Raw genomic sequence first — 14,426 nt, forward strand, 5'->3', positions numbered from 1 at the left:
CATTTACTTATTGATTTTACTTCAAAAGTGTACAAAAACTCATAATACAGTGATATTTCAATCTATCAGATTGACAGTCTTGTAAAGATGTCCTTGTGTTGTTGGATCTATAGAGGGAGTATGAAGAGAGATGGGGTGAATGCTGCAATTCAGTCCCTGGTACTGTGGTGGCATAGTGGGCTTCATTGTCATGCGTTGTCTGTGTAGAGCAGCAGCCCAGAGGGGCTGGTCAGTGGGGTAAAGTATGGGTAGTATGAGGTGGAGTATGGAGGAGTTCCAGTAGAGATTGTTTAGGTATTGTGGATGTACAGTAGAGTTGATTGTATTAGATATCAGATCATTTGTCAGGGCTTGTCAGCGTAGAGCAGGAAGCCAGAGAAAGTGCTGTCGTCATCACTGCTGGCGTAGACTCCATTCCAGTCCCTCAGTGTCTCCAGCCATACCTAGTCCCCCACCGCCAGCTGCAGCAGCACCAGGCTGTATGCCTGGTCGATGTCCTGTATGGGCAGGACATCCCCTTTCTCACCCTTAGTCCCATTTTGGCTTTCACCCTTCTCCCCCCAGTCACACTTGACCCCAGGAGGCCCTTTGTCACGTTTAAAGCCAAATCCACCTGCAGGGCGCAGATCTACTGTTTGCTCACACAGCCAGGAAAGTGTACATATCTCGAATAAATAATGTATCGTTTCTCTTTTGTATTCTCCTCTGTCTCCTTTTGGCCCTGTAGTTCCATTTGAACCAGCCAGTCCAGGAAAGCCTCTGGACTGTGCCATCCTGGATGAGCTGCACTACCTGAGCCACTTGTGTGGGTTGTAGACTCTGTCTCATGCTACCACTAGAGTAAAAGCACCGCCAGCATTCAAAAGTGACCAAAACATCAGCCAGGAAGCATAGGAATTGAGAAGTGGTCTGTGGTCCCCACAATTGCCTATAATTTCCACCTGTTGTCTATTCCATTTGCACAGCAGCATGTGAAATTTATTGTCAATCAGTGTTGCTTCCTAAGTGGACAGTTTGATTTCACAGAAGTGTGATTGACTTGGAGTTACATTGTGTTGTTTAAGTGATCCCTTTATTTTTCTGAGCAGTGTAGTTTCAACAAGATATCAAAAGCCATGGGTCACCACTACAGTATACTGGTATTGTTAAAGGTCCCTATGTTGTTATAGTGATTTCAATACCTGGTAGTCCTCTGCTCCCCTTTGGCCCTCGAGGGTCCTTCTCTGGTAGACAGCACTCACAAAGTTGAAGTAGCACTCGTTATAATCCAAGATGTAATTATCATGCCCAACACCAGGGGGCCCTGTGGTTTCAGTATAGTAATCCTGGTTGGCATCACTGGGGTAGGTTGTGGTCTCTGTGGTAACCAGGGGTAGGGATCCATGGGATCTGATTTCTCCACTGATTTCAGTGTCTTAGGGGTGATGATGGTTAGGGGCTGCATGGTAATCCGGGGCTGCTCGCGGTAAGGCATGGGCTTCTTGATGTATTGGTACTTTGGTTCGCTGAGTGTTCTTCGTCGATACACTGGTCACTGTGAATGACATCACTGCCACTGCCAAGAGGGCAGAGTGATAGGAGAGCATCCTGATGTTTGACAATAATCTAAGGAGGGAGAAATAGAGAAACTGTCACTTCTCATACACTGATGTAGCATCCCTGTATGTAAGCATACTACTTACTTCAGCCTCTGCCAAAGGTCTGGAGCTTTATAGCACAGGACATAGTGAGCTTGCCCTGTCACTGCATGGTTTTTGGTATGTAAAAAAAGCATTATTTCAGAACTGATTATATTAGGTGTATATCCCACATTAATATTTACAGTAGCTCAAAGCAACGTACTTTCGACTCAGGGCAGGAGAACATTTATGAGACCCCATAACAACAACAACAATCCTCAAAAAAAAACATAAAGCATCTTATCATCTTTGACACCTTCTCTTTTCCATCCATCTCTCTCTCCCTCCCTCTGTTTCTCTCTCTGTTGCAGACCATGTGGTCCTGTGTAGCTCAGTTGGTAGAGCATGGCGCTTGTAACGCCAGGGTAGTGGGTTCAATCCCCGGGACCACCCATACGTAGAATGTATGCACACATGACTGTAAGTCGCTTTGGATAAAAGCGTCTGCTAAATGGCATATATTTATTATTTTATTTATTTATTATATTGTATATGAACCCCTCAATATTCCACTGTCACAGCACTGCCAGACATGACCTCATCACAAAGATGTTGATTGAGAACTTACAGGCACTCAACTCATCACCTCACAAATGGGTGGTCAAACAAAAAGGTCAAACAAAACAGAGCTCAGTATAAAGCAATAAATCCAAATTTGACACTTGTTATTATGACGGGCCCATCTAATCATTGATCCCCAGTCTAACAGTACCATGGAGGCTGCAGCAGCAGCAACACTGGAACTCTTTGATATCTCTATAAGGCTTTGATGATGGACATCCCCACCAATGAGGAGTAGAGCTGTGAGCCCAGGGGGAGGTTTGAAACCCTACGACAAGCTAATCTATCAGAGCCTGGAGCTGGACCAACCAGAACCACTGCACCTCGGCGCTCTCTGTATCCCTGTTGTGTCAAATCTGCTTTTGTGACACTGGAAACAGTGTCCGTGAGAAGCACTACCCCGGTGTGGGCCCGGGCGAGAGGAGAGAGGCAACGGGTCACCTGATATAGGAGAAAACCTCCAGCAGCCACCCCCTCTAGTCCCCCTCTTACTGGGAGGCTTCTAGTGGCCCCATAGTGGGGGTCATACACGTCTTACTCCAGGTGGAGGGAGTGCAGCGCAACTCCAATACAAGAAGGTACATTTCTCCTGGCCATATTGGTCAAATCATTGTGAGCTTGTGTAAAATAGTATAGAAATAATAGGGATGACAGTTGTAAATTAGTAGCTACAGGTATACTGTTTAGGGTTCCCCACACTGCTTATCCCAAATCCTCTATAACTACCGCAGAACAAAGATCTGTACTAAACCTGAGCTGTCGTCAAAGGAAACAGCTTATCTCTCTAACCCTCTCTACAGGTGAACACACAGCCACACTGCACAGTCACTGGAACCAACTATCTCTCTAACCCTCTCCACAGGTGAACACACAGCCACACTGCACAGTCACTGGAAACAGCCTATCTCTCTAACCCTCTCCACAGGTGAACACACAGCCACACTGCACAGTCACTGGAACCAACTATCTCTCTAACCCTCTCTACAGGTGAACACACAGCCACACTGCACAGTCACTGGAACCAACTATCTCTCTAACCCTCTCTACAGGTGAACACACAGCCACACTGCACAGTCACTGGAACCAACTATCTCTCTAACCCTCTCTACAGGTGAACACACAGCCACACTGCACAGTCACTGGAACCAACTATCTCTCTAACCCTCTCCACAGGTGAACACACAGCCACACTGCACAGTCACTGGAACCAACTATCTCTCTAACCCTCTCTACAGGTGAACACACAGCCACACTGCACAGTCACTGGAACCAACTATCTCTCTAACCCTCTCTACAGGTGAACACACAACCACACTGCACAGTCACTGGAACCAACTATCTCTCTAACCCTCTCTACAGGTGAACACACAGCCACACTGCACAGTCACTGGAACCAACTATCTCTCTAACCCTCTCTACAGGTGAACACACAGCCACACTGCACAGTCACTGGAACCAACTATCTCTCTAACCCTCTCTACAGGTGAACACACAGCCACACTGCACAGTCACTGGAAACAGCTTATCTCTCTAACCCTCTCCACAGGTGAACACACAGCCACACTGCACAGTCACTGGAAACAGCTTATCTCTCTAACCCTCTCTACAGGTGAACACACAGCCACACTGCACAGTCACTGGAACCAACTATCTCTCTAACCCTCTCCACAGGTGAACACACAGCCACACTGCACAGTCACTGGAACCAACTATCTCTCTAACCCTCTCTACAGGTGAACACACAGCCACACTGCACAGTCACTGGAACCAACTATCTCTCTAACCCTCTCCACAGGTGAACACACAGCCACACTGCACAGTCACTGGAACCAACTATCTCTCTAACCCTCTCCACAGGTGAACACACAGCCACACTGCACAGTCACTGGAAACAGCCTATCTCTCTAACCCTCTCCACAGGTGAACACACAGCCACACTGCACAGTCACTGGAACCAACTATCTCTCTAACCCTCTCTACAGGTTAAGACACAGCCACACTGCACAGTCACTGGAACCAACTATCTCTCTAACCCTCTCTACAGGTGAACACACAGCCACACTGCACAGTCACTGGAAACAGCTTATCTCTCTCTAACCCTCTCTACAGGTGAACACACAGCCACTCTGCACAGTCACTGGAACCAACTATCTCTCTAACCCTCTCTACAGGTGAACACACAGCCACACTGCACAGTCACTGGAAACAGCTTATCTCTCTAACCCTCTCTACAGGTGAACACACAGCCACACTGCACAGTCACTGGAACCAGCTATCTCTTGTTAGAAGAATGGTTACCATGGTTACCATGGTTACCAGGCTACGCGGCAGCGTATCCTAGTGGTTAGAGCGTTAGAGCATTGGACTAGTAACCGGAAGGTTGCGCATCCTCTTATTAGCATCCTCTTAGTTCAAACCCCATCCTCTTAGCTGACAAGGTACAAATCTGTCGTTCTGCCCCTGAACAGGCAGCTAACCCACTGTTCCCAGGCCGTCATTGAAAATAAGAATATGTTCTTAACTGACTTGCCTGGTTAAATAAAGGTAAAATTAAATTTAAATATATCCATCGGTTATAGCAAACTGAACGTCACGGTGGTGACAGGACAGCTCGTGACTGATACAAATGAAACTACTACCACCAGAGGACAGGGTTCAGTAGTTAAAGACCTCAACCTCCCTGAGGGATCTATGACCACCAAAAAAAATACTTTGAATATATAAGACTGTGCCTTCCATCTGCATATATACAATTATTTTTTATTCCTCCATCTTTCTCCTCTCCTCTTTGCATCCTCTTAGTAGCATCCTCTGCCTCCTGCTCTCCCTCCACCTCTCTAGCTCTCCTTCCAAGCAGTTTGAACGTGGTCTGTCCCTGAGATGGCCCGTTGAGGTTCCACCCCTCAGTCTCACTCCTCCATTCAGTCCACACAACAGAACGAGTCAGTTTACCAGCGTCGCCACCACAGGAACACAAGCACCGCTCACCTGCCCACTCACCTAACACTGGCACTGCCCGTGACCCCAGGCGCTCCCACAGTACAGCACCATGGAGAAAAACATATACAGCCAATAATTAAGCAGGAGCCGTGGAGCAGGGACAGAGGCAGGGTGACTTGCATGGATACTTTACATTAACTAACCCTCTTCATGGAAAGAAGATCTCTAAGTGTCAGTATAGAGGATGCAGGGGTGCAGGCGGGAAGGTGTGTGAGTGTGTGTGCATGTGTGAAAGATTAGATAGTTGTTTGCCTCCTGGGTGAACATTTGCTTTTAGCCCTAGTGAGTAAGATGACAGTTGAAGTAAACCATTAGCAAAATGTCAGTCTTAGTATCTGATTGATGCCCTCTACCAAAACGCCAGTTCCTTTTCCTCTCAGATTATCCCTTGGTACACTAACCTGGCCATAAACATATTATTGTTCAACAGCCCAGCCTGCCTTATCAAGTGAAATCTAGAGACCTTGGAATTAGCAACTAATGACTTTGGTGCTTGAAGTTTTGGCAAATAAATATATGCCTCTTATGTAGTGAGACCAAGCAATACCTTCATATTATATTTTCTTGAGTTTTCAGTATTGAAATGGAAATTTCAATCTAGAACATGTACACCCTATTTTCTTCAAATATCTTGGTTGTTGGTTTGCCATTGAGCGTTACTGAAGAAGGCAACATAAAAACAAGTATTTGCTTTTTTCACTCAAGCACAGAGCCTAATTGTCTTGTGAGATGGAAGCTGAAGCATTCAAAGGGTATCAGAGACTCAGGTGGACTCCCAAGAGACACAGAGGGGTGTCTGTGTGGTGAGAGACCCCAGGAGAGTGATACCTGAGTAGGGGGTTGTGGGGAGTAAGGTGCCCAGGGCCAAAAGAGGTGGGGGTAGTTGGGGAAAACAGGGTCTGGGGGTTACAGGGGAGAAAGAGAAAGAGAGAGAAAGAGGGTCATGGTCAGGTGAGTGCAAGGTAAAAGTGCTCTGGTACCACCCACTTGTTTTCCCCCACCTACGTTCTCTACCTGTCCCCTAGCCCCGGGTCGGACCCCGTCCCACAGAGGTAGAGTAACCCAGACTATGATCAGGTGTAGAGCTCCAAATGGACTTCTCTATGACCCCGTGGTGAAAGGACAGGCTTTAAGCCATCGAAGAACCATTTGAAAATCTTTTAAAAACCATCTCTCTCTCTCTCTCTCTCTCTCTCTCTCTCTCTCTCTCTCTCACTCACTCACTCACTCACTCACTCACTCACTCACACACTCACTCACTCACTCACTCACTCACTCACTCACTCACTCTCTCTCTCTCTCTCACTCACTCTCTCTCTCTCTTTCACAAGCATGTTTGAACTATTTGCTAAATATTAGGCTATATTGAGACTTGCCTCAATATCTACAGTATGACGGCAAAAATACATATTTACCAGCATCAGGTGTTGTCCTTGTCTTGTGTCCGGTCAGTCTGAAGGTCAGTAGTCACTGTTGATTGAGAAAAGGAGAGAACGAGAAATGGAGCAGGTGAGAAGTGGGCTGAAAAGAGTGGGAAAGAGAGAGAGGGACAGAGATTTTTCTAAACAGCAATGATAAATTGTAAAATTATGTTTTTGATGTCACATTAGCAGTATGTCTTTGAGAATAAGTTGACAGGGAAAACCATAGGTTATGGTTGAGCGATCAGTTCTACCATCACCCATAATGGAGCACAGTGATGTCAAGCCGCACACTTACTGATGGTAACCGTGACCTAGAAACCTGACCTGACCCCACTCCCCTGGGCTCCTGTGTGTTCAAATCCTGCTCTCTCTCCTGCCCTCCCCCTGTTCCTAACATCCCATAGCCACTAGGTGGCAGTGTTGTTTAATCAAAAAAATCACTGAGGCCTCCCCACCAGTCCTGTTCCTTGGATAAACAGAACCCAAAGCTTATCTGTCCTGAGCTACTCTTGCACACATATTTACATAACATAGATAGGTCTGCAATGTGAAACACCATGATTCATATTCATTTCTCTGCTGTCATTTATCTATAGGTAGAGGACATTGTCATTAATGTCATTATCTGATGGTTCATGACAGAAAGACAAGTGGAACTGGGGAGGCAGTTTAAACCCAAACCATCTCTCCACATGCATAACCATATACATGGTGACATGCCTAATCTGTGTGTGGTGTCGTCATTTAAGGCTATGAGCTTACTAACCAACCCTTCTGGGGGTGACTATTGGTCATACTCTCCCATGCCTCCTTAGTTTCTCTTTAGTTTGAATCCAGTAGCGATCATGTGAGGTTGAGTTTGCTCAGGGCGTGAAGGAGTTCTATAACTCCATGGCCAGTCTATTACCAAGCTCACCTCGTCTCTGGAGATGAGGGGACAGCAGGGAGGGGCGTCCAACTGTCCACAAAAACAGGTGCTCACCTTGATCACCTCCATCTTTGCATTGTAGAAGGGAGATGTACACCTGTTCAACCAAAAAGGACCCTTTCTTCCTCTCCTGCACAAACACACCGGCACGCACACCAGTCTAATGACTGACCTCAATGATTCCTCCACCCAACCCGGGAGTAAAGCAAACAGACTACCCTCAAAACAAACAGTACAAATGGCACGTGCTTAGTGCGAGGCTTTCTTTGCTGTCTCTGATTGTGTGTTTCTATCTGAGAGGATCAGAACAAATCCAATCTGATGAAACCGAACCAAGAGAACCGATTGATTCACAAGTAAAATATTTATCCATGAACAAACTCTCATTAAAGATTTCCATGGCTTTGATAGTAAATCTGTATCATGTTTAGATGAGTCTTTCTTTCTCTCTGTGACTGAATGAAATTGGCTCCCTCTGCTCCTTGTCAATCACAGATCTCAGTAAATAAAAGCTTTGCTCGTTACCATGGGGGCAAAGTTAGTAATGCCACAACCCTGCACTCGACTAAAACTGTATGAGTGAATGGATAGGTGGAGTTACAGCGGGTTTTCCCAAACTCAGGACCCCAAGGGGTGCAGGTTTTGGTTTTGACCTAGACGGTATTTGGGAAACACTGAAATACAGACTCTAGGGGTGCCCTAACAACTGTGTTGTTGTGTTTTACATAAGGAATGTAGGCCTACAAAACCTGATCAATATCCTACTGACGGATCACACACGGTGTGTGTGTGTGTTTTTGTGCTTTTACTATAGCAAAACAAGGATAATTCAGACAAGTGGGGACATTTTGCCAGTCCCCACAAGGAAAACGTATATATTTTAGGCTTAAGGGCTAGGTTTAAGGTTAGGGTTGGGGTTAAGGTTAGGTTAAGGGTTAGGTTTAGGGGAAATAAGATTTATAATGGGAATCAATTCTTTGGTCCCCACAAGGATAGTAAACAAATGTGTGTGTGTGTGTGTGTGTGTGTGTGTGTGTGTGTGTGTGTGTGTGTGTGTGTGTGTGTGTGTGTGTGTGTGTGTGTGTGTGTGTGTGTGTGTGTGTGTGTGTGTGTGTGTGTGTGTGTGTGTGTGTGTGTGTGTGTGTGTGTGTGTGTGTGTGTGTGTGTGTGTGTGTGTGTGTGTGTGTGTGTGTGTGTGTGTGTGTGTGTGTGTGTGTGTGTGTGTGTGTGTGTGTGTGTGTGTGTGTGTGTGTGTGTGTGTGTGTGTGTGTGTGTGTGTGCGTGTGCGTGTGTGTGTGTGTGATGCTTAGAATTGTCTTGTGAGAAGCAACAACAAAGCAAGCCAAGAAAGGTGAGAGATTCAAATGTAAACAGTGTAACGTAGCATTGGGCCCATTGTGGATGTGTTTACAGAGTCAGCGTCAAGACTGATAGCTCTCTTTATTTACATTTGATCATTAGATAAGGGAGTTCTGATTTCATCTACTGTCACTAATGAAGCATAACCCAATCTGGAGGGGAAGGGAGGGGCGGAGAGGACAGGGTTCCTGTGCATTGTTTCACTCAATATGATTAATTGAAATTCATCTGCAATAATGATGCTCTTTCAGAGCAGGACAGAGAAAAGACTGGCCTCTGCCTGGGGAAGTGGAATACAATTTTGATCAGGTAGGTTTTTTTTCAATTCGTTTTTTCTGTTCACTTACTATTTTACCTAGCTCTTATCAATAGCTCTTATCATATCAATTTATCAATTACAGTGCATGGAGAATGCTGTTAATTCTATTTTTTTAAATGAAGTAGATGTTTTAAAAGGCTGGTCATGACACACATCAACACCATCATCCCAGACACTCTAGAAACACTAGACATACCACCCTAACAGAGCCACAGATGACGCAATCTCAATTATACTTTACGCTGCCCTCTCCCACCTGGACAAGAGGGGAAATAAATATGTGAGAATGCTATTCATAGACTACAGCTCAGCGTTCAACACCATAGTCCATCCCCAATCTAGGGACCCTGGAACTGAACCCCTCCCTCTGCAACTGGATCATGGACTTCCTAACGGGCCAGACCCAGGTGGTGAGGGTTAACAACAACACCTACGCCACACTGACCCTCAAGACGGGGGCCCTACAGGGGTGTATGCTTTGTCCCCTCCTGTACTCCCTGTTCACCCACGACTGTGTGGCCACGCAAGACTCCAACACCATCATCAAGTTTGCTGACGACACAACATTGGTAGGCCCAATCACCGATGGCAATGAGTCAGCCTTACAGGGAGGAGGTCAGAGACTGTGTGGTGCCAGAACAACAACCACTCCCTCAATGTCAGCAAGACAAAGGAGCTGATTGTGGAATGTAGGAGAAAGAGGGGGAAGCACACCCTCACCCACATCGACGGCGCTGTAGCGGCGTAACATGGTCCGCTTTCACACCAACACAGTTGTGAAGAGGGCACGGCAGTGCCAAAAAAGATTTGTCATGGGCCCTCGGATCCTCAAAAAGTTCTACAGCTGCACCATCGAGAGCATCTTGACTGGCTGCATCACTTTCTGGTATGTCAAATGTAACGCCCTTGACCGCAAAGCGCTACAGAGGGTGATGTGTGGACAGCCCAGTACATCACTGGGGCCAAGCTCCCTGCCATCCAGGACCTCTATATCAGGCGGTGTTAGTGGAAAACCCCGAAAAATTACCAAAGAATCCAGCCCCCAAGCCATAGACTGTTCACTCTGCTAGCCTCCGGCAAACTGTACCAGAGCGTTGGTTCTTGGACCAACAGGCACCGAGACAGCTTCTACCCCCAAGCCTTAAGACTGTTAAATAGTAAATTCATGTTACCCATAATATCTGTACTGACCCTATGCACGCTCACTAGACTATATACACACACTCACATTACACACTTTTACACATCACTTGCTGCTGCACTATTCTTTATTTTACTCTTACTAATTGTGATGCTTAGTCACTTTACCCTGCCTTCAGGTACATATCTAACTCAAATACCTCATAACCCTGCACATTGATCTGGTACTGGTACTCCCTATATATAGCTCCATTCTTGGATATTTATTTTATCCCTCTTATGTTATTGTTACATTTTTTTACTCTGCATTGTCAGGAAGGGCTCATAAGCAAGCATTTCACAGTGAATACTACATCTTTTACATTTGAGTCATTTAACAGATGCTTTGATCCAGAGTGACTTACAGTAGTGAGTGTAAACATTTTTGTGCTTTTCCCCCTACTGGTCCCCCGTGGGACTCGAACCCACAACTCTGGCGTTGAAAGCACCATGCTTTACCAACGGAGTCACACGGGACCCCTAGTTGTATTCGGCGCATGTGACAAATACAATTTCATTTGACTTGACCTCTGCCACACCTCCATTTTTTAATCTCCACCCCAAACGTCTTGCTGACACTGGCATTTCCCACATGCTGACGCGTAGAGAGAAAAGTGATAAAAATAGAATAATGTTCAATTGACGCTCGCATAACTCAGGTCTTAATTTTCCCCATAGAGAATAGATATGTATTATTCCTGGAAAGAATACGGTGGTGGTGTCCAGTTCCAGGATATGAAAAACAACGGAGCCAGCCTCTTTAATAACAGAAATGTCAATGTGAGTTTCCAGTTTCCTTCACCCTTCATCCATTTTAACCCTCGTACAACCGACTGAGGTCATTTTGGTTTATTCAATTCTTCCATTTTTTTCGGACTTTGTCAGTCAACAAATTCTTAACGAGTCAAACTCATTGTTTAGTGTTTCTGTATCAATATCGAAAATGTTTAAGTCCTTTGGGGACATTTTAACCCCAGACAAAAACAAATCATTCCGCCTGTAGTAATTTGATAGATAAGAACTTTACTTGAATCTATGTTTCTCTGGAGACAGAGATTCACCAGAGGGTGGAGGGTGACGTGTATCACTGACCAGATAGACAGATTCACCAGAGGGTGGAGGGTGACCTGTATCACTGACCAGATAGACAGATTCACCAGAGGGTGGAGGGTGACCTGTATCACTGACCAGATAGACAGATTCACCAGAGGGTGGAGGGTGACCTGTATAAGTGACCAGATAGACAGATTCAGAGGGTGGAGGGTGACCTGTATCAGTGACCAGATTGACAGATTCACCAGAGGGTGGTCTGTATCACTGACCAGATAGACAGATTCACCAGAGGGTGGAGGGTGACCTGTATCAGTGACCAGATAGACAGATTCACCAGAGGGTGGAGGGTGACCTGTATCAGTGACCAGATAGACAGATTCACCAGGAGGTGGAGGGTGACCTGTATCAGTGACCAGATAGACAGATTCACTAGAGGGTGGAGGGTGACCTGTATCAGTGACCAGATAGACAGATTCACCAGAGGGTGGAGGGTGACCTGTATCAGTGACCAGATAGACAGATTCACTAGAGGGTGGAGGGTGACCTGTATCAGTGACCAGATAGACAGATTCACTAGAGGGTGGAGGGTGACCTGTATCAGTGACCAGATAGACAGATTCACTAGAGGGTGGAGGGTGACCTGTATCAATCAGTGACCAGATAGACAGATTCACCAGAGGGTGGAGGGTGACCTGTATCAGTGACCAGATAGACAGATTCAACAGAGGGTGACCTGTATCACTGACCAGATAGACAGATTCAACAGAGGGTGACCTGTATCACTGACCAGATAGACAGATTCACCAGAGGGTGTAGGGTGACCTGTATCAGTGACCAGATAGACAGATTCACCAGAGGGTGACCTGTATCAGTGACCCGATAGACAGATTCACCAGAGGGTGGAGGGTGACCTGTATCAGTGACCAGATAGACAGATTCACCAGAGGGTGGAGGGTGACCTGTATCAGTGACCAGATAGACAGATTCACCAGAGGGTGGAGGGTGACCTGTATCAGTGATTTTGACCAGATAGACAGATTCACCAGAGGGTGGAGGGTGACCTGTATCAGTGATTTTGACCAGATAGACAGATTCACCAGAGGGTGGAGGGTGACCTGTATCAGTGATTTTGACCAGATAGACAGATTCACCAGAGGGTGGAGGGTGACCTGTATCAGTGATTTTTACCAGATAGACAGATTCACCAGAGGGTGGAGGGTGACCTGTATCAGTGATTTTGACCAGATAGACAGATTCACCAGAGGGTGGAGGGTGACCTGTATCAGTGATTTTTACCAGATAGACAGATTCACCAGAGGGTGGAGGGTGACCTGTATCAGTGATTTTGACCAGATAGACAGATTCACCAGAGGGTGGAGGGTGACCTGTATCAGTGATTTTGACCAGATAGACAGATTCACCAGAGGGTGGAGGGTGACCTGTATCAGTGATTTTGACCAGATAGACAGATCATTTGCAGAGATACAGCTCCCGATGTACTCACCTAAGATTGTACTTTTCTACACCACATATCTATCGTATGACTATGTACAAAACCAAAATGACCTTATTTCTGTACATATAAAAATCTGCCAATGATATACAACGTCTGCCAATAGTATAAATACTTAATAGAACTGCGATACAGAACTTAGACACACTCAGAATCTACACCGGGAGCTGCACTGGTGTTGCCTGGCTACAAATCCACATTGCTACAGCCAAACTGACATTTTTTCTCCACAATGAGTCTGGATTTGCCTCCCCCCCTACAATTTCTAGAATGGGAACACATTCTGACTGTTTGGATTGGTCCCAACAACCGATGGGTTGGGTCAGAACCGGCCTACATTTTGATGTTATCAACTTTGATACTCTGACTGGTTAGATTTGTTACGGACGATCAAACAGCTGATACATTTGTTTTGTACAAATCCCCTCATTTTGAAGTCACACAAACGACTTCTAGGATGGCAGATTTAGACAATGCATGTAGCGATCGATTGAGCAGCGGAATTCCTTAGATGGTGAATGTGGACCTGTTGTAGTGATCTTGTCCTGATAGACAGATCACCTGCTGAGATGGAGCACCTTATGTACTTGCCTATATCCATAACTGGTTAGAACTGGTTAGAACTAGGTATAAATGTGTACAAAATCTAAATGACCTTAGATATATGCTTAGATGCAGTCAAAACAGCTCATACAAGTTTGTCAGTGGTATGAATACTTGGTAGAACTGTAATACAGAAACCAGCCACCCTCTGAATGTACACATGGTGCTGCATTGGTGTATATTCTTACGGAAAATGTTATATAAATACCTGAACTCCTATGATATCCTCCAATATATGTGGAACTTGTAATGGTATTTGGGTTGCTATAACATTTGGTTTGAAGTGACTGAGAATTTGGGCATGCTTTTTGAAGCCTCCTCCTCACCACTGGCCATACCTCTCCCATTGTTTCACTAGCAGCGATGCTAATGCAGCCTGTGAGGTAAGTAAATTTAAAAAACAATATATAACCATATTTTTGGTCATTATCACTGTTTGTCAATAAAATTAAGTATATTTAAAATTCTGGTGTATCGCTAAACGATTCTACCAACTGATCGTAAATCAACCTTAGTACTAACGTGGACTGTACTTAGTACTAATGTGGACTGTACTTAGTACTAACGTGGACTGTACTTAGTACTAACGTGGACTGTACTTAGTACTAACGTGGACTGTACTTAGTACTAACGTGGACTGTACTTTGGAAAAAAAGCTGTACATTATTTAAGGAAACAAAACTGTATTTTTAGGTTGTTTTATAATATTTTGATAAGACTTAAATTGATATTGCTATGATATTTGCTTCATGATTGTATGATCGGTAGTCCATGTATGTAAAATATGTTGGTAGTATGAGGGTTATAT

The sequence above is a fragment of the Oncorhynchus gorbuscha genome, linkage group LG13, assembly GCF_021184085.1.
Source record: "Oncorhynchus gorbuscha isolate QuinsamMale2020 ecotype Even-year linkage group LG13, OgorEven_v1.0, whole genome shotgun sequence".
Lineage (NCBI taxonomy): Eukaryota > Metazoa > Chordata > Actinopteri > Salmoniformes > Salmonidae > Oncorhynchus > Oncorhynchus gorbuscha.